We start from the raw sequence: 26,084 nt of genomic DNA on the forward strand, positions 1-26,084 counted from the left end.
CTTTGGTATTGGACTTTACTTCAGAAAAGTAGATGCTAAACTGGGGGCGTCCCAGCACAGAACCCTGGGGGACTCCACTGGTGACCGGTCTCTTTGTGGAGTTAACATCCCTAGTTAACAAACCAGCAGGTGAAACAAGGGGTTATTTCCAGTTTATTTAGTGTTTCTACTATGCCTGAATGGTGAATTGTGTCAAAAGCTTTTGCCAGGTTGAGGTATGAGGTGTGTACTGTTATGCCATCATCCATTGCTTTGGTGACCCTTTCAAAAAAATCCATTGGTTGAGTAAACATGACCTGTCCTGATTGATTAATTCCATGATACGTCTTTCCATGACTTTGCATAAGAGCTGGTCAAGCTTATGGGTCTGTAATTGCCTGGGTCTGTGAAAGGACCTCCCTTATTCCAGGGAATGACTGTAGTTATTCTCAATTGCTTGGAACAAAACCAGCATGGAAGTTGAGACCGAACAGTGTTGTTAGGGGTGTGGCTAAATTTTACTTCATGCTATTTAAGATGCATCGAGAAACATTGTCAGGATCCACTGATGCAGTATTTTTAACTTTTGATAGTCCTTTTAGGACTTAGTCTTGTGTGATAGCTGGAGGTGAGACAGTTTCAGGTATAGCTTGAAGGATGGATGGAAGGGAGGTAGGGGTAAAATTAGACCTAAATTTATCAGCCAGTACCTTAGCTATGCCTTCAGTCTCAGTATAGGTAACATCTTTCACAAATCAGCTCAGTGCATTGCTATATTGTGCTTTTGAGATTATGAACATAAGTAAAAAAATGCCTTGTGATTGTCTTTGACTTGGTTACCTATTTTAGCCTCAAACTTGACTTTGGTGGATTTTCTTAAGCTCCTGAGTTGTTTGTTTATTTCAGTGACAATGGCTGTAGTATTCTGGGAATTACTCATCTTACTTTTGATCAAAATTAATTTCCTTTTACTATAAAGTTTATTGATATTATGGTTCCACCATGTGGGTTTGTTTCTGGGGTTTGCCCTGCACTTGTTACTATAGGGTTCATCTGCATCCATGCAACAGTTTACATGCTGCTATAGTGTGGTGATGTATATTTCTGGTATTGAACAGAGCTAACTGGGTTTGGTGGGGATTTGAAGCTTGCCAATGTATCACTTAGGAGTAGGTAGTTTTTCTTAAAGAAAGTTTTAAAGGTACAGTGGATGGAAGGGATCTCTGGTTTCAGTTTTATATTTAAGGAGACTGCTTTATGGTCTGACCTAACAAGTGATGAAGATATGCAATGGATGGTGAAAAATGCTCCCATATTAGTAAGGGTAAGATCCAAGATGTTATTCTCTTTAGTGGGTACTCTGACTAATTATACCAGGGCATTTGTATTAACAAGGTCCAGGAATCTCCATGCTAATGCTCTAGTGGTGGTGTAGGTTTCCCAGTCTATAATTGGATCAGATGCAGGCCATCCCTGATGAAGTAGCATGGTCTGTTGATCATATCCTTACAGGACCCTTTTCAATGACACCAAAAGCTAAGCCACTTATTGAAGTCAATTTTATTTTGCTCATATCTCTGTATCATCCTTGGAGAAGGTAAAATGCTGCTCAATGCAAGGCTTATACCTGCTTTGGACACACAGTCTGAGAGCGTCATCATGCCTTTCTTCTTATAATCCAGGGAGGTACACCTCAAGTCATTGGCACTGTCATGAACTATGACAGAATCATACTGCTACTTGTTGTTCAAGGACTTGAGTGCATGCAAGATCTGATGAATCCTGATGGATCCTGGCTCCAGACAAGCACCTGACCATCACTCTGTCCTTGCTCAGCCTTGTAAAAGACACATCTGTATGTCTTACAAAGGAGTCATCTGTAACAAGAATGCTTGGGTGGGTTAATGCCTGCCTTACAGGCTCAGCATCTGTGACTTTGGGAATCCTTGTGCTATCTGAGGAAGCTGGCTTAATATGTTGAGTGTGCTTTGTGCCTGTGTTGTGTTTTGTAGGTCTTTGAGGTTTGGGCAAGTTAATCATTAGAGTCTCATCATATGATAGATCAAGGGTATTGTGATGGCTTTGGAGATGTGTGATGCATGGTGTACTGCTGATGATTTTGGTGTATGAAATTTTTGCCTCCAGGGATATTATATATGTACATCTCTCACAAACTGTGTTATGCTGTTTGAGTAACAGATGAGTATATTTTGAGACCTATAAAACACAAATCAAAACAATCCTAAAATCGTATAGAAGTCTATAAAACAACTACTCACTTCAGGGCAAGCCTCAACACCATTCCTGCAACAAATAGTCCAGAGAATATAGCAATACAATTCAAGCCCCAATTCATAAACTCAATCCTACCTCTCGCCAGGCAAAATGTTTTGACAACTCCCACCATCGCATAAACCTGAAATAACACAGTTCACAATCAGCAAAGTCCTCACCTCAACAATAAAACATACTTAAAAAAGCTGAAACCAGCATCATAGCTTCTGACAAATTGCCACCAGAGTATCTAAAAATAACAGCAGAAGCTATAGCATTCCATTTTCTAATCAACAAATCACTAAAAGTAAACTATGTCCCTGATATCTGGAAAATGTAATATATCATACCTCTACATAAACATGACAACTCTACTGACTTAACCATCTACTGAACAATTGCTATCCTCCCACCATTATCTAAGGTCCTAGAAAAATGCATACATTCCTAAGTAATCATATACCTAACTGACCAGACCCTTCTCTCTCACAATTAAAACAGCTTATGAATTTATAGGACTACAACTGCCCTCCTCAGCTTTACCAACATTGTGAGTGAACTCAGAAACAATGGCAAGCTAGTATCAACTGTCCTTGACCTATCAAAAACATTTGATATTGCTGCACAACAAAAACATCTTCATTAACTTATTTCTCTAGGTCTCAGTGTTCAAACCCTAACTTGGTTTTACAGCTACCTACCTAATAAGAAACAAGCTGTTAAATGGCAGTGGGATTGCTTCAGTTTCTTCCAGTCTCAGTCAGTGTCCCCCAGAGGTCAGTTTTTGGTCCTCTTGTCTTTAATATCTTTATTAACAATCTACACTCCACCTCCAAACATGAAACCATAGAACAATATGAAAATGATGCTGTACTCATCTGTCCTGCTCAGATGCTATCCTCTCTACATAATATCACCCAACAAGCCTTCTTATTCACCATATCCTAGCTAGATAACTCAGACCTACTTGTCAACCTCAAAAAGACAAAACTAATTCTATTTACCCATAAAACTACCTAGAACAAAAACATTAATCTGTTCTGCTCAACCAGCGTATACAGAACGTCTGATTGGTTCCGGAACACTTTGTTTTAGACATGATTGTTTTTCTGCAAGGGATGTGGATGTTGTTTTTCACTGGCCATTGAATACTTTGCTGTACACATTAGTTGGCTCTGCAGCTTTTTTCCAGCATTAATGTTTAACTCTGATGTGATTGTTTTTTAATAAGGGTGTGTGATTTATCTGTACCAGCCTTTGGTAGACTGAGTGATTCTGTCTGGTTGATCTTTTTATTGGCCATCCGAATACTTTATAGTAAAAGCTGGTTGGTTCCTTAATTGTAGGTTCTGTTTTCCAGCATTGATACTCAAGTCTGATGTGATTGGTTTATAATGAGAATGTGTGTCTTATCTGCACTGGCCTTTGGTAGATTGAGCACTTCTTGGTGGTTGGTTCCCTGATTTCAGGGCCTATTCAACATTAGTGCTCAAGGTTGAATGAGGTATTATTATCGCCCCTTTGATTGGTTTTAATTTTATATCACAACAAGACATCTTCATGAACTTATTTCTCTAGGTCTCAGTGTTCAAACCATAACTTGGTTTCCCAGCTACCTAGCTTATAGGAAACAAGCTGTTAAATGGCACCGGGACTGGTTCAGTTTCTTCCAGTCTCAGTCGGTGCCCCCAGAGGTCAGTTTTTGGTCCTCTTGTATTTAATATCTTTATTAATCTACACTCCACCTCCAAACATGCAACCATAGAACAATATGCAAATGATGCTGTACTCAATTGTTCTGCTCAGATGCTATCATCTCTGCATAACATCACCCAACAAGCCTTCTTACTCACCAAATCCTAGCTAGATAACTCAGACCTACTTGTCAACCTCAAAAAGACAAAACTAATTCTCTTTACCCCTAAAACTACTTAGAACAAAAACATTCATCTGCTCTGCTCAACCAGCGTATATAGCACTTCTGATTGGTTCCTGAACACTTTGTTTTAGACATGATTGGTTTTCCACAAGGGATGTGGATGTTGTTTTTCACTGGCCATTGAATACTTTGCTGTATACACTAGTTGACTCCGCAGCTATAGCTCCTTTTTTCCAGTGTTAATGTTTAAGTCTAATGTTATTGTTTTTTTAAAAAGGGTGTGTGCTTTATCTGTACTAGCCTTTGGTAGATTGAGCGATTCTGTCTGGTTGGGTTGGTCTTTTTATTGGACATCCGAATACTTTATAGTATATGCTGGTTGATTCCTTAGTTGTAGGACCTGTTTTCCAGCACTGATACCCATGTCTGATGTGACTGATTTATAATGAGAGCGTGTGTCTTATTTGCACTGGCGTTTGGTAGACTGAGCGCTTCTTAGTGGTTGGCTCCTTGGTTTCATGGCCTATTCAGCATTAGTGCTCAAGGTTGAATGAGGTGTTATTATCACCCTTTTGACTGATTTTAATTTTATATCACAACAAGACAGGTTGTCAGTAAGGAGGTTGTTGTTCTGATAGGACAGTTTTTTCAAATGATTTTTCAAATGAGATTTTCTTCATTGTTAACGTTTAAGTCTGATGTGATTCGTTTTTAATAAGGGTGTGTGTTTTATCTGTACTAGAGTCTGGTAGATTAAGCAATTCTCGCTGGTTAGTCTTTTCATTGGCCATTCAAATGCTTTGTAGTATACGCTGGTTGGTTCCTTAGTTATAGTTTATTTTTTCCAGCATCAATGTCCAGGTCTGATGTGATTTTTTTTTTAATGAGGGTGTGTGTCTTATCTGCAGTGACCATTGGTAGATTGAGCACTTTCCGCTGGTTGGTCCCCTAGCTTCAGGCCCTGTTCAGCAGTGCTGACAGTTGGATGAGGTGGTATCTTCGCACTTTTGATTGGTATAAATTTTGCATTACAAGATAGGTCATCAGTAAGCAGGATATTGTTCTGATAGGACAGTTTTTTCAAATGATTAATTGCTAGTTTTTTAAATATGTGTGCTTACGGATGAAGCAATTGTTATTGGGAAAGCACTTACCTTAACTCTATTTGCTTTATTAATTGCAATAAATTTTGTTTTATGTTTTTAATTCTGCCATATGTCGGTGATTCCTGATTTTCTTCAGTATTTCATTGGACGTTTACGCCGGAACACCATTAGTTCTTGTTGGAAGTTTTACTCTTCTTCAATTTCCTGTAAATGCCTGATGAAAATTTCTAAGGTTATTCCTGTGTTCACTATTCTCTATATAATCCCTTTTGACAATAAAAATTCAGTTTTGCTTTTATTTAAAAATTCATAAGTGAGTGTCATCTTGTCCCAATCTGCCCGTTGTAAAATTTAGGGAAGACTCAAGCTGATGAATCCTAGTACCTTGTTGTTGAATAATATTCTGTATAAACTCTCTGTTTTTTCAGTTCTCATGATCAAGGTCCGTGGCAGTATCTAATTTGTCAATTTTCAAAAGCAAAACCTTGATTGTGGTATGCAGCCACTGGAAATCCTTTTTCAAACAATCCTCTTGTAAAGTTTGCTACTTTGCTTCAAAGAACCCATATTACTTATGATCTAGTACACATTTTCAGGAAATGAAGAGAAATCTAAATATTTCTTGTTCAGAGTTATTCATTGTTTGAGGTTAAATTGTATCCAGCAAGAAAATCTGAACTTGGATCAGTTTCTTGATGAAAAGTTTCTGAAGGACTTAATTGCATCTTCTGAGCAGCTTTGTTTATTTATTTTATTTATTGGTGTTTGTTTTCCAGGTTGGTCTGACTAGTTATCTAAAGTTACCTATTTTCAACTGATGTCTGAGAGAAAAGCTCCAATAATAGACACAATGCAATGCAGACATAAAATCACAGTGAAAATTATAACAGTCATACAGTGCATGTGAACATTAATGACAGAAGGACAGAGTTATATACTTTGTCAGATTAAAAGTGCAAACATATATTGATAGAAGATACAGTGTTGTATTAATAGTGGCTCAGTATTCAAACTCAGACAGAGGGGGTATATATTTTTGTATTAATATCAACATAAATAATTGGGAAAGTTATTAACCCTAGAAAATATATGAAAAGCTACTACTTTGGAGATGCTTTAGTAATGACAAGTTTTTTTGGTAACAGATGACAATATATGTTTGCAAGTAGATACAGGTATGCAGTTTAGTGCATGTAGTTCACAGGTCTCGAGTCAAACACAGGTAAAGGTTGCAAGCAGTGAGATGATAGGATAGATTTGCCCAGTGGGCAGGCTGAGGTTACATAGACTAAGGGTTTGTGAGGAGAAGTAAAAAAAGTTGTGGGTAAACAAGAATGTCCTACAGATGGTAATACATTAGTCAGGGTGGAGTCGACACATAGCCATTTATATTTAAGGTATTCTCTGTGTTGGTCCTTGAAAGGATTTCAAATGGTAAGGATTCCACATTCTAGCAACATGAGAAGAATAGAGGCAATCACAGGCATGGTTATTTGCCTTAGCTGTTAATGTAAGAATCTTATCTGTAGAATAGAGAGCTCTTTTGGGACAGCATAGCTGAATGATGTTGGCTGAGTTAGGACTGCAGCATTGATTGTAGATGAGGTTGTGGGATATGACTAGCTGGTATAAGGATAAGTAGTAGAGAAGCACTGATCAGGTTTATAGGGTTGGTTAGGGGCAGCTTTAGCAAGCTTATTATGACATTGCTATAGCAGTTTGGATTGGGTTACATGTAGGCTAATCAGGATGGGACAGCACAGGGCAGGGCTGGATGAAGGAATGTTGATGCAACACATTTTCTACATACATACATACATGCATACAAATATTTCAAGCATGGGCATCCATGCCCTTCTAGCTTGCCGATATACCAAAACACTTATTCTCATAATGTGTCCAGGTTGTTCCTAAAAATATCTAAACTAGTACTGGCTTTAAAGTAATTTGGTAGTCTGTTCCATGCATCAGCTCCTCTGTCAGAGAACAAATTAGTACACTTCTCATTCCTTTGAATCTTCTACATAGGTTACCTGAGGATTCTCTAGTACTTTTTGATAACCCCAAACATTCCCAGAGGTAGTTGTCTCTAAATGCCCTACATACCTGAATAAGATCTCTTAGATATCTGCAAGAGACACTGTACAAGTTCAGATCTTTTAGTCTTTCTTTTTAGCCATGGAACGGACAACCGAAATCTTACCCTAGGTAAGATTTTGAAGTTCCGTGGCTTCGCTATTTTGAGTTTTCGACAAAAACGGATCGATATTATAGCATTTGAAGTTTTGAAACTTTGATGCTATAATATAGACCCTGTTATTCCATACTCCAGTTTGGGTCTAATGTAACTAACAAAAAATGGCTTCATTATTTTTGATTCCCTAGACTTTATAAATCTTTTTATACAACCTATAGTTCTATAACTATCATTAATCAATTGGTTGATATGATTAGAAAAAACTCATAGTTGGATCTACCCATATAATGAGATCCTTAAATGAGTCTACAGTTTCAATCACTGTGAGATGTATTAAATATTCACCTTTCAATTTATGTCTCCCAAATCTCATATGCTTATATTTTGATGTATTTATCAGGATATTATTCTCCTGTGCCTAAATGGTCAATTTAGTCAAGTTATTTTGCAGACATGCCTTATCTCTAACACATGTAATCAGTTTACCCACTTTCAGGTCATCTGCATATATACTGTGGAACACCTCAAATAAAAATGTCAGGTCTGAAAGATACAATCTAAACAAGTAAGGGCCTAGGAAAGAGGTCTGTGAGACACCCTGACTGTAACCAGGGATTTCACCTGTCTAATTGCTCTATGATACTTGCCATGTCTTATTTGTAAGCCATGCAACTATCCATCTTATCAACAGTACATCAATACCTAGTTGTACTAATTTATTGGTCAGTGTTTTGCGTATGACCCTGTCAAATGCTGAAGTAAAATCTATATAAATTACATCACAGCACAATTTTTCATTCATAGCTGTTATCATATTGTTATAGAACATCATGTTACAGGTGGTAATAGATCTATTTTCAACATATGCATGCTGATATATGGTTTCAAGTCCCAACCTATCCAGTTCTGACAATAAGTTATACAATATTGCCTTCTCCATTATTTTTTCACAACATGAAAGTAGACTTAAGGGCTGTATGACTTTGGATTTGCCCTACTCCCCTTTCCCTTAAAGACAGGTTTAATAAATGCATGTCTCCAATCTTGAGGAATCTCCCCATATTTATAACACCTAGTGAATAATAAATATAATGGTACTGTAAGTTCTTGCTTGTTCTCAGGTCATTGTTACTAATTTCACCTCCTCCCTGTGCTTTGTTTGGATCCAGTTTGCACAATTCTTTTTCAATATAATCTATTTTGATTCCAATATCTGGGGTAACATGGATGTTACTAGGACAACTTATCACCCCTTTTGTGGAGCCAAACTGTTTTGCATAAGAGTTTGTAAATATATCTGTAATCTGTTGTGTCTGAGAATACATTTTAGAATCTGCACAAAGTTTATCAATTTGTGTGTCTTTACTCCTTCCACATCTTATGTATCTATAAAAAGGTTTCCTATTATGCTCAATATCTTTATATACATTTTCTTCAAATTTTTCTTGATCTTGTCTCACACTATGCTTAATCTGTTTGTCGAGCTTATTTCAGTTTTCAAAGTTGTAATTTGACCTCTCTTCCATTTCTTATATTTTTTGTTTCTCACATTAATCAGATATCTTGTTCTTATGGAAATATATCCCCTGATGTTATATGCCTAAATCCTGATGTTAAACATTGTTTTGATTTATGCACTCAATTTCTCTTTCAAAACTTTCCACATTCCACCTGCAGTTTCTCCACTGAGCACCTCACTCCAGTTAGTTTTACATAGTGACTGTTCTGCTTCCATATAATCTGTAATTAATCTTCTGTGCATTTGGTTTAAATTTCAGTTTGGCAGAAATATCTAGCAACAAATTAACATTTATAACCCCATGATCACTGCACATCAATGGTGGTAAAACTTGACTTGAAGTAACAGCAATTTCTTTAGGAACACAAAGAATGTCTAGTATGTTCTGTCCCCTGGTAGGTCTTTTTACAATCTGAAACAATTGTTATTCCTGAATATACATTGTGAATGATTTCCTTACTAATGTTGTTGACTCAATATTATTCCAGTCTGTTTCTGCTAAATTTAAGACCCCAGCTAATATTATTCTTCCCTCCTGTGTTTCATGCAAGAATTCCTCTAGGTCAACTGCACTTGACTTTGGTGGTCTATACACTCCAACAATTGTTATATTTTCCAGGGTTTTCTTTATTGTCACAGTTGCACAGTCTATAGTAGAGCTACAAAAGTGGGGTGCATATCTACATAAGGCTTCCAATTTTTTTTTTAATTCAGCTTCATTTATATGAATGCTGATTTTTCAGGTGTTCATTTAAGGTGACTCCTGACAAATTAGTATGTGAGACAAGCTTGATTTTAGTGTTGCTTAAGGAGATGATTGTGAATATAGTTTTGTCAAGTATAAATTGCTGTGGAGTGAAGATAATTATTTTTTGGGGGGTTAGGAAGAGCTATGAGTTGGTTAAGCATAATTCAATGGATGTAAGTGACTATTGTGTTTTTCCTCTAGCATATGAATGTTACTATTGCGACAGATAAATGTTGAGTTGTCTGCATATTGAATCAAGATTGCATGCCTTTTATTGCTCTATGGCAGTCATTTATAAAAATGTTAAAAAAACAGGGGGTCAAGTAACGAACCCTGGGAAACTCCTACTGAGACCAGGAAGAAAGGTTGAGTAGATGATTAGACATTTTATGATATGAGAACTATTAGAGGGGTAGCTTTGGAACCAGGAAAGTGGAGATGAACCAAGTCCAATGTTAGAGACTCTGCAGGAGGACAGGATGCGAGACAGTAATGAATGCTTTATAAGATCTAAGAAAGCAGCAGAAACAAGGTTTTCTTTATTTCTATTTTGGTTTATGGTTTATTAGAGCTGTAGTAGTACTATGGGGAGGGAGGAAATCATATTGTTAGGGTAATATTAGGTCATTTTTAGTGACATATTTAAGTAGTTGAGTTTGAGTACACTTCTCAAGCACTTTGGAAGAGGTGACAGAATGGCAGTGGGCCTATAGTTAGAAAGATTAGTGGAGTTTCTGCATTTCTAAAGTGGAAGGCTATATCATTTTTTCCATAGGGTGAGTTCATAATTTTCTTTTATTGTACAGCTTGTGAGAATGGATATAAGGTAAGACAGGGTGTACGCAGTGAGTTTTTGTATATTCATCTGGTAGGTAATCTGGGAACAGGGTGGTAGCTTTTAATTGGAAAAGTAACTTTCTGATGGAAGAGGTGGGAAAAGGTTTGAAGGTAAAGGTGGAGGCAGTATAGGAACATGTTTCAGTAGAAGTAGAATCTGCAACAGTCTGGAAAAAGTGGGTATTGCACCGAGAGACTACAGATAAGGATTGCGATGAACTGGTAGGACTAGGTTCACTGGACTGGCCATTTGTAGGAGATTATTGAATGCAGATCTAAACAACTTTGAATTATATTTATTTGCGTTTTGGGGATTGTGAATAATCTTTTCATCAATTTTAATTTTGTATTCAGCAGTGCTCTTGTGGTGTCTAAAATTTTGGAAATTGGGAGCTGTTTTGAAAGACTTTCTATACTTTGTCACTCTGATTTATAATTCTTTTATTTCTTTAGGTAGCCAAAGGACTGGTTTTGTCTTAATTCTCTTTGTACAGAATGGAGTATAGACTTTGAGGAGGTTAAGGAAGGTAGAACTGAAAATAGTACAGCCTCATCCAGGTGGAAGAAATATAAGGGTTTTCAATTCAGAATTTTAAAGACAGAGATGAAAATATCATTGTTAAAGGATGAGAAATTACACACCTGCTTAAACAGTTACTTATTTATTTATGCCAGCTCTAACCCTGATGAAGTAAGTATAAAGATAGAGATGAAAATATCATTGTTAAAGGATGAGAAAATACACATCTGCTTATACTGTTGTTATTTATTTGTTTATTTATGTCAGCTGTAACCCCTATGAAGTAAATAGGAAATGGTCACTAAGGGAGTCAGGGAGGCAGCCACTAGCTATGATTTTATCTGGAGCATTAATCCAGTCTATGGTTGAGTAAATGTGGGAAGCTTCTTTGGGTCATGTTTGAGAAGAAATGAGTAGCATGAGACCAAATAAATTGATGGCATTGCTGAGTGTCTCACTGTAAATACTTTGCCAATTTATGATGGAGTCACCAAGGATTAAGTTTTTGTTGAAAATCATTTCTGTTCTAGTTAAAAAAGTCTACAACAGTTGAAATGTTACTGCCAGGAGGGATGTAAACTGCAATTATACAGAGCTTTTTGTGATTATTAAGCTTGAGTGACAAAACCAGTATTTCAGCATTGTGTACAGGGGAGGCCTAGTGGTTGGAAGGAGTGGCTGAGTGTGCTTTGGTAGAGTATGGCAACTCCCCCCACCCCCTTTTCTTTTTTCTATAAATTTTAAGTAGGTTATAGCCGAAGAGGGTTGGGTGATTTCTTCATCTCTGATTTTCTGTTTTAACCAGGTTTCTGTTATTATTACTTTATTTGGTAAGTGCTAATCAATCCATGTATGGAATTTAAGTATTTTATTGCAAATGCTACAAAGACTGATATTATATGGATTGAGATTGGTGATGTAGTAAAGCATGTTTGATTGGTGGAGATGGGGCTATAGTAGCACTGAGCAGACTCTGTAGTTAGGAAAGTGACCAGGCTTTAGATGAATGCCACCACATACTGCCAAGTGTTGATGAGATAGAGAGACTGTAATAGGATAAGTCTTTGTATTTCTATTTCTATGCTATGGTGGAAGGTTAGGATTTGTGCAGTACATGGTAAGGTGAGTTTTTTCTGTACAGGTGAATATAAGTAGTGCTGAATATTTGAGCTGAAATGGGGAAGTGGTAGCTTGTACTGCTATGGTAGTCTTCCTCCGTGTTGGGTGAGGAAAGGTCGATAAGATGGGAAGGAAGCTGTAGAGATGTAGCGATAGCAAGGATGCACAGTAACATGAGAATGAGAAGGTTGAAGATAAGCATGTGCTATATTGCTACCAGTCTGTTTTCTTGGCTTGCCACCCCCCACCAATTGTATATTAATGAAAGTTTCTCCTGTGTATGACAGTCTGGTTCAGCTGTGAACTATGAGACTAGACTAGTAAGAAAACTATCCTCTCTTCCAATATTGTTCCAGTCCTATTGCTCTTAAAATAATATTATATTTTTGAATGCAGTATTGCCAGACAGCCGCTGTGCATGTTCTGAATGATCAAACACAGAACTGTCGCAAACTTTCAGCTACTAAAATAGAATTTAGTCAGATGAGTAGTCAATCTGCCTGTTCTTCTATTTTTAGAAATCATAACCTAACCCTTATAAGTTCATAGGTTCGTACTAGGCTATCTGCCCTAGGGCATTTATAAGTCTAGCCAGAGTGTGTTTGGCTTTCACCACCCATTTTAAATTAATTTTGCTATGCCCTTTTTCAAGGTTAGTATACTGTGCCTCTGTCTAACAGTGACACAGAAGTGATACCTGGGGTAAACCTACGATCTCCCATCCACTCATCAAGATTCCTCTTGAAGAGAGTCAATGAGGGACTCTGCCTAACCTGGACTGGGATTTTATTCCAGAGTGAAGGGAGCCTCTGGGTTATGAATCTGTCCCTCCAGCATGTCCTATTTATTTCAGTGCTGAGGTTCAAGTCTCTCGAGCGCGTAGCTCGATGGGATTTGGATTTTCTGAGGTGCAGCATGTCCATTAATTCCGGGTTGGACATGGCTTTATACGTCAGGCACAGATTGCCTCTGAGCAGGCGGTATGCCACTGAGTAGAGCTGGAGTTTCTTTAACCGGGCAGCATATGGCATCTGTTTGAGCCCTTTGATCCTGTTGGTGAGGTACTTTTGGGGTCTTTCCAGTTGCTGCAGGTGTCTGGTAAGGTACATCCCAAAGGGGGCATTGTACTCAATTATGGGCCTGATGATGGATGAGTAAAGAGGCATGATGACCTCCCTTGATCTAGATGTGAATCCCTTCATGATTAGGTGGGCTATATATAATGTTTTTCTAACCACTTTGGCCACATGGTTGTCAAATGAGAGATTGCTATCAACTTGGATCCCCAGGTCCCTAATTACTTCTTCTGTACTTAATGGATTACCACCTATGTGGTAATTTGTGGGCACTTTGTTTTTACCAAAGGGGATGACTATACACTTTTTGGCATTTAGCTTGAGGCCATGGCTCTGGCACCAGTTGTCTGTTTCTATGAGGCCCTTTTGGAGGATGCTTGTGTCAGCTGGAGAGTCAATTATGGCACCCAGTTTGCAGTCATCTGGGAACTTGGTCAGCCACAGTCCTTCCGTGTTGGCCTGTACCTCTGAGAAATATATACTGAACAAGAGAGGTCCCAGGACTGAGCCTTGTGGGACGCCACTTGTAACTGGTTTGGAGTCTGACATGGCTTCAGCAATTCTAACCATGTGGGTTCTGTGCTTGAGCCAATTTGCAACCCATCTAGTGACATAGGGGTTTATATTTAAGCTGGTGAGCTTATCTATAATGCCCGAGTGGGGTATTGTATCAAAGGCTTTTGCGAGGTCCAGGTAGGCTGTGTGGACCACCTTCCCCTCGTCAATGGCCTTGGTGACTGTTTCAAAGAAATCAACCAGGTTTAAGAGGCAGGATCTGCCCTTAACAAAGCCGAACTGGGTAGGATCCAGTGTCTGTAGGTCCCCAAAATCTTTATTTATGAAGTCCATGATGATCCTTTCCATAGCTTTGCAGACCAAGCTAGTCAGGCTTATGGGGTGATAGTTTCCAGGATCCGTTGAGGCACCACCTTTGTGGAGAGGGACCACTGTTGCTGTACGCCACTCTTTGGGTACATATCCTGTAGTAAGGCTGAGATTGAACAGTAGTTTTATGTTTGGGTTTAGCTCTTCTTGGAGTTCATGCAGGACACAGCCCGGGACATCGTCTGGTCCCATTGATGCTGTGTTTTTTGCTTTGAAGAGGTCAGCTCTTACCTGAGCATCTGAGATGTCAGGGGGGCTACTCTGCTGGGATAGATATTTGCCCTTTTGGTGGGGAGGGGGGGAGAAGTTTGCGCTGAACCTGTCAGCTAGGATGTTGGCAATGTCTGTGGGTTCAGTGTATTTTTTGTCATTTTGGACTAATTCTGAGCATATCTGGGAATTCCCATCCAGGTCCCTAACATAACTAAAGAAAGCCTTGTGATTATCCTTAGTGTCCTGTGCAATTTTTCTCTCGACGCTGGCCTTAGACGATTTTATGAGTGCCCGTAGTTTTTTGCTAATACTGATCAGAGATGCCTTCCCTTTTTGGGATTTTGCTCTATCATGTAGTAGCTTCCTCCTTCTATTGTATAGTTTGTTTATGGCTGGAGTCCACCAGAGAGGACGTCTGCCTTTGGAGGATTGGGTCTTGGTTTTATTTGGGATTGCATGATCCTCTAGTCTTAGTTCTGTTTTCATTGATGTTTTAATTACTGGGTTTATGGCAGTAACAAAGTGTTTGCGTTATGTGCTGGTCAGGGCTGGATCATGATCAAACTGGTCCCTGGGCAGTGTAATAGATCAAGCCCCTTACCACCATAGCACCCCTCCCCCATCCATTCCAGTGTCCCATTACTTGTCTATTTCTCTCCAGTTACCATAAACACATTTCAAACCTGTCAGTGTGAATACTGTTTTCTTCTTTACAATGATTAGAGATAGTTATGAAGAGGTTGCTGCTGGCAAACAACTTTACATTTCAGTGATTCATGTACAAATTCATAGCCTGTTGTCCTTGAAGAATAAATCACCCATGTTACATTTAAAAAAAAATGATAATCTGGTAATATCGCAATAGGGAATGGCTGTCAAACTGGTAACAGGTTGCAGTGACCAGGCATCACATCCAAAGAAGGACACACTCAAGTGTACAGTAGCTGCATCTCCCCCTAAAGGGCATTGCAATCTCAGCACTTCAACTACACAGTGTGGGAGTAGAACCCAGAGTCTTCTGTACCAAAGGCAAGGATGTTATCTACTGTGCTACTAACACTTCATGTCAAGCTTTACAGCACAAACACTAATGATGCCTATTTGTTAAACAAAACTGTTACACACTGAAAACAGACTTAGCATGAGCAACAGTAAACTTCTGTTCTTGTAACTCAAAATTCCCTGAAAATGCACAGAAACTCAGTGTTCCTTGAAAATGTATAGGAACTTGACATTCTTTAAAAATGCACAGGAACTCAACAGTCCTTGAAAATGTACTGGAACTCAACATTCTTCAAAAAAGTACTGGAACAAAATAGTCCTTGAAAATGCACTGTTGCTGGTAGAATGTTAGAAGGTCAACATTACAAATTACAGCTTAAGTACAGTTGCGTAAGTAAACTTGCTATAACAGTAGATGTTTGACTATTTTACTGCTGCAGTAGCCTAAGCAATATGGGTTATATCCTGTACAGTATATAAGAGCTGGCCAGCTTCCAAATCTTCAGGGCACCTTCCATGTGCCCTGACCTTTAACACCTTGAGACGGGCAAAGAAAAAATAATCAGCTGTCTGGGTGCCAGGCCCTTCAGAGCGTTCATCCCAAAGGAATGGAGGGAGGGAGTGGCTTCTGCAGCAGTGGTCTGTTGAAACATTTGCTATTATGATAAGTTTAATTACACAACTGTACTGTGTTCAATAACTTAATCAGTGCTGCAGTAGCCTAAGCTATATGAGTAGAATACCACGGTTTAGACAGAGTGGGAGGAGGAAGGATGAGAATCCAGGAACCCCTGGTGAATGGTTATAGCAAAGCCTGCCCTAGATGTATGCACAGATGACCAAGAAGCTGCCTCTAGAATACTTCTAGAGTCTACCCCTTTCAAAAAAGCCACTATAACAGCCAAGGTCCTCATAGAATGTGACTTGAGCCTGCTTGGGGGGAGTAACAAAAGGAAAGAGGATTGGACAGCCACTAAGAAACTGTCTGTTTAAGTACTGGTTCAGAAGCACTTCACTGTAATAAGCTGATCACTACAAGCAGCTTATTACACTTAGATCTTTGCCCCCAGATCTTCCATTGAAGAGCAAAATAAAAAAATAAACACCAACCAGTTGGCAAGATGCATGACATGCCCCCTCCCTGCCCCAGCCATTCAGGTCCCAGTTTTGTGCCCTGCTGCCCTGCCCCTAAAATTCCTTCAACACATATTTTATTTAAAAAAAAATCAGTTGCTACAGTTTATTCCCTGCCTACATAAAACACAGCAGTTCTCATGTTTTAGTTTAAAAAAAATATTTTTAAAATGTAGCAAACTGCTGGATACAAATGTAGCAAGCAGTTGGTACAGTTTATACCCTGCCTGCATGGAGTGCTATGGCTCTCATGTTTTTACTTGTAAACTATAGAAAACTGCTGACTACAATTTAGTGAGAAGTTATTAAAGTTTAGGCCACACACGGAGTGATACAGCACTTAGGTTTGACTGAAAATGTTTTAAAGAGAAAGACTGGGGTTGCCTTATGATACTCCCCAACACTTTGCACTCAGGAGCAGTTGCTCCTCTCGCCACACCATTGCTACCCTAATGCACTGGTTGCCCCTTTTTCTTATTTTCATAAGAAATGAATAACTGATTAGAATTTCTGAAGATTTTAGTTTTGTTAACATAGCATCTGAGTTAACTGTAGACATCCAGTGAATGAACAATCATTTTTCCCCTCTTATTTAGGTTCTGGAAAGAAGAAATGGAGACGGATAGCTTGACACAACATAAACTCAGATACTACCGTAGGTATAACTGAAATATCCATTCTCAAAGAAACACTATCTTTATGAAAAATGAGATAAGCTTGAAACAGCTTACAACTCAGAAACTCTTCTTGCAGATGTGAAGGCAATCAGTAATACTGTTTTCCTGTTAAGAATTTCAAATCAGCCTGATGAGCACATTCAAATGAAGTGAGAGTTATTTTATTTTAAAGCAAAATTAAGATCCCAAAGAGGAATGCCCTGCTCTCTCAGTGGAAGGGTATGTAGGACCCCTTTCAAAAACAGCTTGACATGAATGTGCATTAAAAGAGGGGGATCCAAGGGCAGATATGCTGAAATGGCTGAAAGAAAAACATTGCTAGAGAAAGAGCAGACTATAATAACTCACACAAATATTGTAGAACCAGGGAAATGCTATCCTTAAAAGAATCTTGGTTCTTAATGTGGCATATACTAGAAAAGCTTTTCCATGTGCTAACATATGGTTTCCTAGTATTAGGTTTCTTTGCTGCATTTAATACATACTGCACATTCTCAGAAAGTAGGTCCTTAAATTGTATTAAAATTATATAATCCATCCAGGCAGTTAGTCGAATTAATTTCAAGCTATGATGTATCAAACAACCCCTGTCTTGTGTGAGTAGGTCCAGTCAGTGAGAATGTTTGTTGTAAATGCCCTTGGACATTTCCAAAAGAAGGGAAAACCACCATTGCCCGAGCCAGAAGTAAATCACCACAATGAGCTTTAGAGAGTCCTTCTGAATCTTCATAATGGCCCTGGATATCAGGGAAAATGGTGGAAAGACATGGAACATTCTCATCCAAGGAAGTGAGAATGTATTTGTTTTCCAGGCCTGTTTGCAAGGAGTACTAGAGCAGAATTTTGTTAGTTGTTTGTTGTTAATTGAGGAAAACAGATCTATCTGAGATCTTCCCAACAGCTGGAACAAATCCTGGAAGATCTACTATTTCAATTTCCACTTGTAAGGGTCTGTCCTAGTCCTGCTTAGTTTGTCTGCCACAAAGTTTTGCTCTGACAGAGTATAATCAGCCTGCAGAATGAGATTGTGCTGAATTGCTATACCCAGGCTACCATGGCTAATCTGCACAGATGCTAAGAGCTAGAACCTCCTGTTTATTTATATATTGCACCACTGGTGTGTTGGCTGTGATCACTTGAAGAGGTCCTGGGAACCACAGATGACTGAAATAATTGAGTGCATTTATCACTGCCAACATTTCTTTGTTGCTTATATATTTTGGTCTCTCTTTTTTGTTCTAAAGACACTTCACTTTTACCCCCAAAGACACAGCACCCCAAGCAAAGTCTGAGGCATCTGGTATTACAGACTGAACTAGAGCTGGAAGAAAAATTGGGAGACCTAGATTGAGATTAATCAGGTCTCTCAACCAAAGTAGTTCTCCTTTTTACAAATCGAGAATTGTAATTCTCCGGTCAGAGAATGCTGATTTTGGAACCATACAGATTTTGGATACTATTGAATCTTTCTCATGCGGAGTCTGGTTAGCTGTACTATGTAATTATGTAAATTTCTTAGGAATCTTTTTTTATTGTAACATGTAAAGCGGACTAAACATATCGTGATCTTTACTTTGGGAGCTTTTCTCCCTGGGTCTCACATGAAAACGGACTTTGTTTTTCTTGCCCAGTCGGACACTACCTGGTTATCAAATGTAAATAAATAAATATGAATAATAGAGGAATCATGGAAATAAGATGCCATGAATCCTAGCATTCTAAGAAATGTATTTGCCTAATTTCTCGACTGAGTGGAAAAACTCAAGAACAGATCTAGGTATAGGTCTGTTTTTTTCCCCATGGGAGAAAAGCTCTTTGAACAGATGTATGCAAAATACATCACATGAATATTATTCTGTGAAATAGAATTAGACAAGATTTTTCAATGCTCTTCTAGAAGCCTTGCCTACAAAGGAGATGTCTTACCAAGTGAGAGATTCTGACACTTCAAGAAAGACTCTGCAAAGATAAGAAAGTCATCTCAGTAAGGAAAAGTGTGGATACCTTGCAACAGGCTGTCACTGGAGCTAGACACTTTGTGAACACCCTTGTAGCAATGGATAAACCAAAGAAGAATTCAAAGAACTGAAAGAGTAAACACTTGAAATATGTGGCTATTGAAATAAAATGCGATGATGTGATCCTTTAAATCCTGGGTTACCAAAAAACTCAAAAGGGGAAAGGAGGTAATAGGTTATAAAGGGATAGCAGTTTGAACTTTGAAACTTTCATAAACTGGTTGAGAAAAGAAAGAGTGAGGAATGGTTTCCTTAAAGCTTCTTTCTTTGGTACTGGAAACATCACTGAATAAACCCTTTCCCGGCAAGGGAAATAGGAAAAGGTTCTATTACCCCTTGATTCACCAGCTGCTGAATGATTGAGAGCAATAAAGAATTTGTATCCAGAGGATGAGGAGGAATTCCTTGAAAAGGAGGAAGGGAGTCCCATTGCCATATGTACCGTAAGGGATTTCTCTCTAAGTGCAGTTGGCTGAGATTATCTGTTACCAAAGAGAAAATGAGACCCAGATGTTGTGGAAGAATTAAAGAATTGTCAGGGTGGGAGTGAGGGTGGCTGTTGCCATTTGTAAAGAGTCATTCAGACTTGTTGGACTGTCCTTCTGTTTGGGATGCTCGCTCTTCTCTTTAGTGCTCCCTTTCCTTTATTTCTTGAACATCCGGGTGCCTGAAGTTTGCTGAGTCAACATGTCAGCATTCATATTTTCATGAAAAATTGTGAGAACGTAACCATGCACATCTTCTCATGACAGACCCAGCAGCTACTGGTCTAGAAGGTGTATCAGCTGAGTCTTAAGAGCACTTCAATGCATATTTGGCTACTTAATTTATCTCCAGATGAAGGAAAATCAGCAATAATGTTCCTCACATTTTCAAACGAAGCATACAAAAACATTAGCATATTAGTTTGACAATTAAGAATTCTAAAAATAAGTGTGGCAGAAGAATATACTATTTTCCCAAATCTATCAAAAGGTTTACCATCTTCTTCAGAGCGAACAGGATTAGGAATTTCTGACTGCTTAGTTGCAGAAGAATTTGACATGGAAATCATCATTGCGTCAAGTGTTTAACTAGAAAACAAGTATTTGTAGGAAAGAAGACTCTGTCTGCCTTCTTAGTTGCTGCAGGTTGGTTGTCAGGCATGTTTCAAGTTGTAATAAGAACATCCTCCACATCTGGAAGGACAGGAGGAACAGCAATGGGATGAGGAAATTCCAGTTGTAATAAATCAGAATATTTTTTTCAAAGAAACTGGAATGTAATTTTGTTTCCACTGACAATATTGACTCATTATAGATATGTTTTTAGAAAAAAACATTGCTCCAAGAGAGAATCAGAAGAAATATTCTGAAAGTCAGAATCTATACCCTAAGGATAAATAACTGAATTTGCTCCCTCTAACTCTATTCCCTGTTCATCACTATGTGAATCTTCAGAAACTGAAGAATTTCTTTTTTGCTTACCAGAATAACCAAAAAGAGAAGGGATAAAAGCCCGAACTAAGCTCTAAACTAAGCCCAGTAAAGCTTCCTTATCTAGTGTAACAGAGACAAGGGAAGATAAAATTACACAGTTATATATCCATAGAAGCACATCATCCTGGGGTACAGCCAGGCATTCCCTACACCTTCCTCTAAGACTGACAAAAGTGCCTCTTCCATGCCCACAGAGGACACACCAACAGCTGCAGAGGCAGTGTCTAACCCTGTTACTTGTAGCTAAAGGGACTCCTCCAAAGGCACCAAAGGAAAAAGATGTGTGGTCTGAGGAATCTAAAATGGCCACTGCAGGGTCATCCATCTGTGACTGTGGCAAGGAAGCAGCTTGTTGAACTGGCAAAGTCTGTCTTGAATTTTTTTTCTTGTGTCCAGAGGGAGGAAGAACAAGGAATCAGTTGACTGTTCCATGATTAAGCTGAGAAAGAAGATGGAAATGTGACAAGCAATGTCAACAATAGACAGTAAAAGGTAGGTAGTGCTAACACAAAAATAACACAGTGACAAACACAATGCACAGTTGTCTCAGCCCCTAAAATAATTTATTAAATTACCATTAATAAAAATAGTGATATATAGTGCAACAGATATGGGGTTTATTGTAAGAACAGTGGCGTAACTATGAGAGGCGAAGTGAGGCAATTGCCTCAGGGCGCCAAGCGGCAGGGGGCACTTTGAGCAGGGCATTTAATTTAAAAAAATAGTTTTTTTTTTAGGGCGTTCTTCTTTAAGAAGTGTAGTCATGGGCCGCGGGCGTGCTGACATCATCACACGCAGTGCAGCACTTATTTTCAAGTTTGCGAGCGGGAACCGAAACGGACGGTTTAGAGGACTACTTGTGAGCGAGCGGTTCGGTTTAGTCGAGGACTACTTGCGAGCAGGAACTGAAACAGACAGACGGACGGAAGATGGGATTTCAGAGTGAGTAATGTGTGGAAGATGGGATTTCAGAGTGAGAGGTGTGTGTGTGGGATTTCAGAGTGAGAGGTGTGTGTGTGGGATTTCAGAGTGAGAGGTGTGTGTGTGTGTGTGTGTGTGTGTGTGTGTGTCTGGAGTGTTTCTCCTTGGGCCTCTGCTAAAAATTAGCTTTTGTTCCAAGTCAGACTTTCCTGGTTAACAAATGTTAAAAAAAAATGACACTCATTTGAATATCAGACTTCATATTCTTCAGAAAGTGCATGGTAATGCAAAAGCTTTTATTCTAGCAATTTTCTAAGTGTATAAGATGGATATTTGAAATTTATCCCTATCTTTGGGACTGTATTCCCCCTGTTATTGGCTTCATCCAGGTTTTGTGCTAAGGTTGAGAGCTATGGTAAGAACTGAATTCACAGAATATGTTTGGGGGCTATATTCCCTCATTACTGGCTTTGTCCGGGTGTTTTTTGCTATGAGGTTGAGAGCGGTGGTGAGAACTGAATTCACTGAATGTTTGGGGGCTATATTTGATGCTGAAAGCTGTGGGTTCTACTCCCACAGTAGGTAGATGCATTGCTGATACTGTACTGTGTTGTAAAGGGGGTGGATGCTGCAGTCCTTTTTGGCAAAGATACCTAGTAACTATGAACCTGTTATCAGTTTGCTATCCATTCCCTATTGCTGTATTACTAGCTTATGCTTTTAATGCATGCAACAAAGGCAATTTATTCTTTAAGGGCAACAGGCACTTTATTTGTAGATGAAACAATGACATATAAAGTTCTTTGCTAGCAGCAACCTCTTTATTAGTTACAGATTTCTTTAATGTGGATTTTACTACTTCAGAGATTGTGCATATTTACTGATACTGGTGGACTATAGAAGGTTGAGTAGACTTTTTATGATGGAAATGTTCTGAATTGGGCAGTTTTGTCATTGGTGTATGCATTTTGTTTCATTTTTTACTGGAAAAATGTTCAAAACAATGCACTTAAAATGCCCTCTAACAACTGTACTATATTGTACAAGGAATATAATGTAATACAGTCAAGAAGGTGTATCAAAGAGCATGTGTATGTTTCATGTTCAAGGGGCCTATGATTTTGAAGACAGACCAGAGTTAATATTTATCTGCCACTGGCAAAATGTATTTTCTTTGAATGTGGGTCAGTCTTCTTATGATATTTGTGCATCTGATAGCATAAACTGCATTATCCTTGCATTATTTTATTTACAAGAGAGCAGAGGTGAGGTGACATAGTATATATCTGGGGGGGGGCTGCTTATCTTGCATCATCCAGCTTCTCTTCTACAGTGCACTATCACTGTCTCTACACAACAGAAAATGTCAGATGAGACACATGATTTCCTCATTCAGGTATATATATAGTGGTATGTTGCTCTGACTGTTTTGCACAGGGACCTTGGTAGTAAAATGTATGGTGGTAACACAGTATTTTTCTTTCACAAAGCAGCTGATTTGGCATAGTGGTATGTTGCTCTGACTGCTTTGCATCCAGACAGAAGGATGAGTATGAATTCCCGCGATGGTGGCAAGAAAAAGCTTAGTGGCGCTCAGCGTAGAAAGCGAGAGAGACAGAAAGAGGTTGCAGAAAGTGAACTGCTGAAAAAAGTACCAAAACTGAGCGCATACTTTATTGCTCCACAAGCGTCTTGTAGTGTGACTTTGGAACAGCGGGAAGAAGGACAAGGGATAATGAACGAAGATATTCGGCAGCCAGAGGACGATCAGAAGAATGCCAGTACTCACTCCGAATCCAATGATGCCCTGAATGAACAGAATTTTCCTAAACATGAGGCTCAACTACCAGAATCAAGTGCATCGACAGAATTGCTACCGCCCTCTGCTGACCGAGCATATTTTGGAAGCAAGACATTAAGCGCTTTTGAAAAGAGATTTGTTGTGATGGGTGGTGCATTGCAGCTGCCTGGTCCGTTCCTGAAACAGGCAGAAGGTCTTAATAAAGGCCGCAGCTTCCAGGAACATTTCTACACACGCAAAACGAAGTCTGGCTTGAGTTTCAGAAGAACATGGTTGTCCTACAGCACGGCTGGTGACAAGTGCTACTGCATTCCATGTTGGCGGTACTTGTAACTGGAAGAATTTGTCGCGTTCCATACAGATACATGAAAATTCAGCGACCCACACAAAAGCTTGTCAGATTTTTACTAATTGGAAGAACAATGTCACTGTCGATGTCCTGACCGACAAACAGATTATGCAAGACCGTAAGAACTGGCGCTGTGTTCTGGATCGCATAGTGAATCTGATCATTACCATGTCAAAATGCAACATCGCATTTCGAGGTCACCATGAAAATGACAGCTACACCGACGACGACAGGCCCGGCTCACGAGGATGTTTCCTGGAATTCATTCACTTAATTGCCAAGTACGATCCTGTTTTGGAAAACTTGCTGAAGCAGCCAAAAGGAACCACCAAGTACTTGGCGGGTCGATTCAAAATGAAATAATTTACATTCTGGCAAGAGAGGTAAAGCAGCAGATCATAGACAAAATGGCCGACGCACCGTTTGTATCTCTTATAATGGATACAACAGTGGATTGCTCAAAGATGGATCAGTTGAGCAAAATATTTCGGTATGTGACTGTCAAAAAGAATGACGAAGGGAGGCCGGTAAGCTTGCATATCCAGGAATCGTTCTTGGGGTTCACCGATGTTGAAAGCCAGAAGGGTCAAGATTTGGCATCCGTAATTACAAAGGAAATTGAAAGTGTCACTGACCTGAAGAAGATTTGCGGTCAAGGATATGACAGAGCCAACATGAGTGGTGCTTACAAGGGTGTCCAGTCTTTAATGAAGCAGAAAGCACCAAAGGCCCGTTATCTTCACTGCAGTTCTCATGCATTAAATTTAGTCATAAATGATGCTGTTAAGAACGTGAAGGACATTCAGAACTTTTTTGACATGCTGGAAAAGCTGTATGTATTCCTCAGTGCTATTAGCAGATGGAATCGCTTACAGAAAGATAGTAGCTGCTGCTCACTTACATTAAAGCGACTTTGTCCTACACGTTGGTCATCACGGAATCAAGCCTTGATAGCTCTTCGCAGCTGGTTTGTCGACGTGATGAAACTGTTGACTGTGTTGTCACTGACTGGCAAGGACAGTAATGAGAAAGGCGAGGCATCGTCGCTGAAGAAATATTTTGAACGCTTTTCGTCAATGATGAACATTGTTTTACTGTCACGCATTCTGGGACCACTAGACATTATCTCCAAGAAAATGCAGTCACAACAATCCGATGTCACATCTGTTTGCATTCTGTTGGAATCACTACTGAAGGACCTGAGTGAACTTTGCAACAACTGGGAGACTGTTTTGTTCTCGGCCAAGGAGCTAGCTCAAAGTTGGGGCATGCCATCCGAGTTTGACAGTTCAGAGAGGGTTTCTCTTGCCAAGAAGTTTCACAATGAACTTTCAAATGACTGCAGACTGGAGTCAGCAGAACAGCACTATAAGGTCGAAGTGTTCAACAGAATCATCAACTACGCCATTGTCCAGATAACAACACGATTCAAGTCACTGCGAGATACTGACCAAGTCTTCACATGCTTGAAACCTATGACAATTACTGAAACGAATGATGATGAACTGCTGAAGATGTTGAAGAGTCTGATCACGGAGTACTCGGATGACATTTCAGATGAGCTGTCTGACCAACTGCTCCTGCTCAAAATGACTTTCAGTGTCACATTGTCAGTGCTGAAATCTATCTAGGATTTGGCCGAATTCATCTTGATAACTCATTCAGAATCATCTTCCAGCTTTCCGGATATAATCACTTCTTGTTTGCTGTATCTGACACTTCCTGTGACAGTTGCCAGTGCTGAAAGAAGTTTTTCGAAGTTGAAGTTGATAAAGACATTCTTGCATAGTAGAATGTCTGAGGTTCGATTTAGTTCTTTAGCCATTGTGTCGATTGAGAGTCGACGACTGGAAGACGTGGACACTGACAAGATCATTGATAGTTTTGCTGATAACAAAGCCCGCAAGAAGTCATTCTAGGAGTAGGACTGAACAATGGAGGTACAATTCACATTCTGGTATCTATATAATGTACTGTTTTATAATTGTTTTTTTTTTTTTACTTTTTGCTGAAATAGCACGTCTCCAAATTTCAGTGTTTTATGCCACTGTCATAGGTCAAGCGAATGTGACTATATGTGATTTCTTTGGCTTCGGTCATCTCGATGGCTTGGGTTCCCGGGGGGGGGGTGTTGGGGTGCCTAGGAAAAGTTTGCCTCAGGGCGCTTCTAACGTAGTTATGCCACTGTGTAAGAAGATGGGTGATTCTAGAGGGAGAGTTAGTAGATAGACTTTGAAGAGGTCTGAGAAGCTTAATTGATAGAGACAAGACAATATGCTCAAGTGCTGATGATGTGAACATTGATTGGTTGGTGTGGTACTTATATGTAGTGGAGAGATATGGAGGGCTAGT

This window comes from Protopterus annectens, chromosome 8.part0 (genome assembly GCF_019279795.1).
Source record: "Protopterus annectens isolate FY-2018-M chromosome 8.part0, PAN1.0, whole genome shotgun sequence".
Taxonomy (NCBI): Eukaryota; Metazoa; Chordata; order Ceratodontiformes; family Protopteridae; genus Protopterus; species Protopterus annectens.